This window comes from Colobus angolensis, unplaced genomic scaffold, assembly GCF_000951035.1.
Source record: "Colobus angolensis palliatus isolate OR3802 unplaced genomic scaffold, Cang.pa_1.0 Scaffold34, whole genome shotgun sequence".
In the NCBI taxonomy this organism is placed as follows: domain Eukaryota; kingdom Metazoa; phylum Chordata; class Mammalia; order Primates; family Cercopithecidae; genus Colobus; species Colobus angolensis.
In genome coordinates, this window is record NW_012116710.1 from 272,197 (window position 1) to 277,922 (window position 5,726).

Genomic DNA, 5,726 nt, shown 5'->3' on the forward strand with positions numbered 1-5,726 from the left:
CAGGATGGTCTTGATCTCCTGACCTCGTGATCTGCCCGTCTCGGCCTCCCAAAGTGCTGGGATTACAGGCTTGAGCCACCGCGCCCGGCCTTTCATTGTATTTACTCTTAAGGATACTGCTTATTTTAATTATTTGCCTGGTAATGTGTTAATCTCCTTTAAGTCTCCCAGTAAGTCTAAGAGGGAAATAATGAGTTACCCATAAGACCAAAGTTTCCTTTTCTCTTTGTAAAACTTCACATAACATAAAATTCTCCATTTGAAATTTTTTTTTTTTCTTTTTTGAGATGGAGTCTCACTCTGTCTTCCAGACTGGAGTACAGTGACACAATCCCAGCTCACTGCAACCACTGCTTCCCAGGTTCAAATGATTCTCCTGCCTCAGTCACTCGAGTAGCTGGGATTAGAGGTGCATGCCACCACACCCAGCTAGTTTTTGTATTTTTAGTAGAGACGGGCTTTCACTATGTTGGCCAGGCTGGTCTCAAATTCTGAAATATTTTAAACTGTAAAATTTAGTGTTTCTTAGTATATTCATAACAATGTGTGACCATCTTTACTACCTAATTCCAGAACATTCTCATGACTTCCATAAGAAACTCTATCCCCTTTAGCTATCACTTGCCAATCCCCATATTTCCCCCAGCCCTAAGCAACTATTAACCTGCTTTCTGTCTCTATATATTACCTATTCTGAATATTTCATATGAATAAAATCACATATGCCTGTATAACATATGGTCTTTTGTGTCTGACATCTCAGCATAATGTTTCAAATGTCCATCCATATTGTAGAATATATCTGTACTTTGGAAAAACTCTCAAACCATGCTTCTCCTCTGCTCTCACACCAACACAAAAACAGTCATCAACACAGAAGACTTCTGGGACCCCAAAATATGTGGGGATTTCTCCTCATCAGCCAGCAGGCAAGCAATCAATTCTGCAGCGGACACCTGCTGTGTGTTCTCCAATTTCAACACTATCTACCTAGACATAATGTCAGATCCCTACAGGTTAAGGGTTCAGTCTCCAAGACTGCCCCCACCTCAGATACCAGTTGCAAGTTTGGGTCTCCAGAACTTCTGACCAACAGGCTTTAAGTTGGGGTTTCCATGACCCCCTCTTTGGGTTCAATTGATTTGCTAGAGCGGCTCACAGAACCCAGTGTAACACTTACATTTTCTGGTTTATTACAAAGGATATTACAAAGGATACAGATGAAGAGATGCATAGGGCAAGGGATAGGGGAAAGGACGCCCATCAGAGGGCCAAGGTTCACTGAAAAACCTACTCACAATAAGGCAGATTAATAAAAGAAGAGGTATATAAATTTATTAAACCATGTACACAGGGAGAATCACAGAGTGACTGCCCAATATCCCAATGGGATTCAGACGCCTACATATCATCTTGAGGTTACAGAAAGAACATGGACTTGGATCCTGGCAAAACAGATTATGGTGGGGGATATAAATTCTATTTAGGGGCAATAAATGGTTACTTAGGGAGAATGATTGGATGGGGAACAGAAATTAATTCGTTAATAGTTCTCTTTGGAACTTAAATGATCCTCAGGGACAGTCATGATCTTATAAAAGGGTTCATTCAGGTACACTCTTGGTCTTCTTTCCTGTAATGGATAATGACACAAGAGGGGAGCAACTGTTCTCCTTGGAGGGTCCATCCTATCTTTATGTAGATGGGGAAAAAGTATCTTCCAACTTGATCCCTAAGGGTTTTTAACTCAAAATCCTCATTATACCAGGGAGCCACATTTTGGGATGAAATTCCTCGTGCTGGCTGGGCGCGGTGGCTCAAGCCTGTAATTCCAGCACTTTGGGAGGCCGAGACGGGCGGATCACGAGGTCAGGAGATCCGGAGCTTGCAGTGAGCTGAGATCCGGCCACTGCACTCCAGTCCTGGCGACAGAGCGAGACTCCGCCTCAAAAAAAAAAAAAAAAAAAGAAAAAAAAGAAATTCCTCGTGCTCCTTCTGGCCTTTCATGAAGACTTCATTGGTTGCTCATGATTGAAGCATGGACAACCATATCAAAAACTGATTGAACAAAAAATGTATGCTCTAAACCCAGCAAGGTCTGTCTATTCAGATGTCTCTTGGCCTCTCTGTGCAGCATTCCTTCCTCCAGGGTACGGGGTAGGGCCCTCTCTGGAATGGGTGCCTTATGACCACAATCAGATTAGAGTCTTGTCAAGTAGGCAGGTGAAAGGAGGGCAAGAGAAGGTCAGAGAAAGAGATTCTGTTTACTGTAAAATCGGCTAGGAAAGTTATGAGCTAGGAACTGTGGATGCAAACCAATGTATCATAACATCACAGTACTCCATTCCTTTTTATAATCAAATAATATTCTACTGTATAGATATAACACACTTGTTTATCTGCTCACTAGCTGATGAACATTTGGGTTATTTCCACTTTTTGGCTAAATCAATAAGGCTGCTAGGCACAGTTGTGTACAAGCTGTTGCTTTTGTTGTTTAGAGATGGGAACTCTGTCGCCCAGGCTGGAGTACAGTGGTGCAATCATAGTTCACTGCAGACTCGAACTTCTGGGCCCAAGCAATCCTCCCATGCCAGCCTCTTGAGTACCTGGTACCACAGGTGAGTGCCACCACACCCAGCTACTTTCTAAATTTTTTGTAGAGACAGGTCTCCCTATGTTGTCCAGGCTGGTCTCGAACTCTTGGGCTCAAGCAATCTTCCCACCTCTGCCTCCCAAATTGCTGGAATTACAGGCATGAGCCAGCATGCCCAGTTTGTGTACAAGTTTTTGTTTGAACACCTGTTTTCAGTCTTCTTGGGTATAAAGCAATTACAGATTTTCCTTGACTTACAGTGGGATTATATCCCAATAAACTCACCATACATAGAAAATATTGTAAGTTAAAAATGCATTATAACCCATAAGCCCACTGTAAAGTCAAAAAAGTGTTAAGTCAAATCATACTAAGTCGGAAATTATCCGTAGTGGAATTGGTGAGTAATATGTTCTATGTTTAATTTTTTGAGGAAAGGTTAAATTGTTTTCCAATAGATGTGTATTAGTCCATTTTCACACTGCTGATAGAGACATACCCAAGACTGGGCAATCTGCAAAAGAAAAGAGGTTTAATGGACTTACAGTTCCATGTGGCTAGGAAGGCCTCACAATCATGGTGGAAGGTGAAAGGCACTTCTTATATGGCGACGGCAAGAGAGAGAATGAGAGAAGCAAAAGTGGAAACCCCTTACTAAACCACCAGATCTTGTGAGACTTATTCACTACCACAAGAACAGTATGCAGGGAACCACCCCTGTGATTCAATTATCTCCCACCAGGTCCCTCCCACAACACGTGGGAATTATGGGAGTATAATTCAAGATGAAATTTGGGTGGGGACACAGAGCTAAACCATACCAGGGGATATATCATTTTGCATTTTCATCAGCAATGTATAAGTGTTTCATTGCCCCACATACTCATTTGAACTTGGAACCGTTGATTTTTTGGTTTTTATTTTTAGGCATTTTGATGAGTATCCCATTGTGATTAATTTGCAATTCCCTAGTGACTACTGATGTTCAGCATCTTTTCATGTGCTTATTGGCCATTTGTCTATCTTTGGAGAAATATCTATTCAAGCCCTTTACATATTTTTAATTTTATTTTTGAGACAAGGTCTCACTCTGTCACCTGGGCTGGAGTGCAGTGGTGTGATAACTCATTACAGCCTCAACCTCACCAGCTCAAGCTATTCTCCTGTCTCAGCCTCCCGAGTAGCTGGGACTACAGGTGAGTGCCACCATGCCTAGCTAATTTTTGCTATTTTTTTGTAGTGACAGAGTTTTGCCATGTTGCCAGGGCTAGTCTCCAACTCCTGAGCTCAAGTGATCCACTAACCTCAGTCTCCCAAAGTGCTGGGACTACGGGCATGAGCCACCACTCCCAGCCCCTTTGCACATTTATAAATTGTATTCTCTTTGGTTTTGTTTTGTTTTAAATTCGGTTTATCTTTTTGTTGTTGGGTTGTTAAGTTTCTTTTTACAGTAAGTTAACATTTGTCAACTGAGAAATAAAAATAAAATTCTATGCCCCCTAACTGACTGAACAAGCCCTCTCTTGGCCAAGAAGACCCTAGAAAAAACTTGGAAGCTGAGTTACTACTCATGACAGGATGGGAAGTCGGACACACCTCTTTATAACCCCTCCCTCTATAATCGCCATTAGATTTTCTTTCCTAAAGGTTAAACAGAAACCAGCCCTTTTGAAAGACTCACTCCACCAGCCTGATGCTGACCCTCCCATTTGCAGTTTCAACAGAACAACCGACCAGCATTCCCTCCTGATAAGAGACCACCGACTATCCAGGGAGTGGTTCTGGCCAGTCTATACAGGACGTGCAGTGAGGGTTTTCACGTACCTGCTTCACCTTTTGAAGTCAAGGGGTAGAAAACTCCACCCTTGGATAATGCTAAGGCCACCATTTTTTAAACATGGGATCCATAGAGAGGCATGAAGTTCAACTGCACATCCCCAAGTTGCTCCTTTCATAAATATTCATGACCCCTCCTACAGTATATTTAACATGTATATTTGGCCACTGTGTTTAGCATAAATCCCTGTCTTATTCTTCCAACCCTGGAGGTGTCTGTTTTTGTATTTTTGGCTTCTGACTGGAAGCTAGGCTTCCCAGTCTGTCAAAATGGCTATCATGCAGGTTCAACCCTTTTTTTTTTTTTTTGAGATGATGTCTTGCTCCCAGACTGGAGTGCAGTGGCACAATCTTGGCTCCCTGCAACCTCCGCCTCCCGGGTTCAAGCAATTCTGCTTCATCTCCCCAAGTAGCTGGGACTACAGGTGCAGGCCACCACATCCAGCTAATTTTTGTATTTTTTTTTTTTTTTTTTTGCTTCTGACTGGAAGCTAGGCTTCCCAGTCTGTCAAAATGGCTATCATGCAGGTTCAACCCTTTTTTTTTTTTTTTGAGATGATGTCTTGCTCCCGGCGTAGCTGGGACTACAGGCGCCCGCCACCTCGCCCGGCTAGTTTTTTTGTATTTTTAGTAGAGACGGGGTTTCACCATGTTAGCCAGGATGGTCTCGATCTCCTGACCTCGTGATCCGCACGTCTCGGCCTCCCAAAGTGCTGGGATTACAGGCTTGAGCCACCGCGCCCGGCGATTTTTGTATTTTTAATAGAGACAGGGTTTCACCATGTTGGCCAAGCTGGCCTCAAACTCCTGACCTCAAGTGATCCACCCGCCTCAGCCTCCCAAAGTGCTGGGATTACAGGCGTGAGCCACTGTGCCCGGCCAGGTTCAATACTTTATGAGAAATAAAGTTCATCTGATTGGGCACAGTGGCTCATGCCTGTAATACCAGCACGTCAGGAGGGCTAGACAGAAGAATCACTTGAGCCCAGGTGTTCAAGACCAGCTTAGGCAATATAGTGAGCCCCACTATTTCTTTTTTTTTTTTTTTTTAACTAAAGGAAAACATTAAGTAAACAGTGCTAAAATAGTGATGGCCATACAGAAATCAGGAACTGGTGGCATGACATTTTGGGAAAGATATTTAAGCTGGAGAGACTCAGTTTCTCCAGCTTTAAAACAGAGATCAGCCACTGCCACTTCGTAGGTGCTGGAACAAAAGAGACTTGTTTCAAATGAGATGACGCATGTAAAGCGCTTACCCAGTGCTCGGCAAGGGGAAGCACTCTCTAAACGT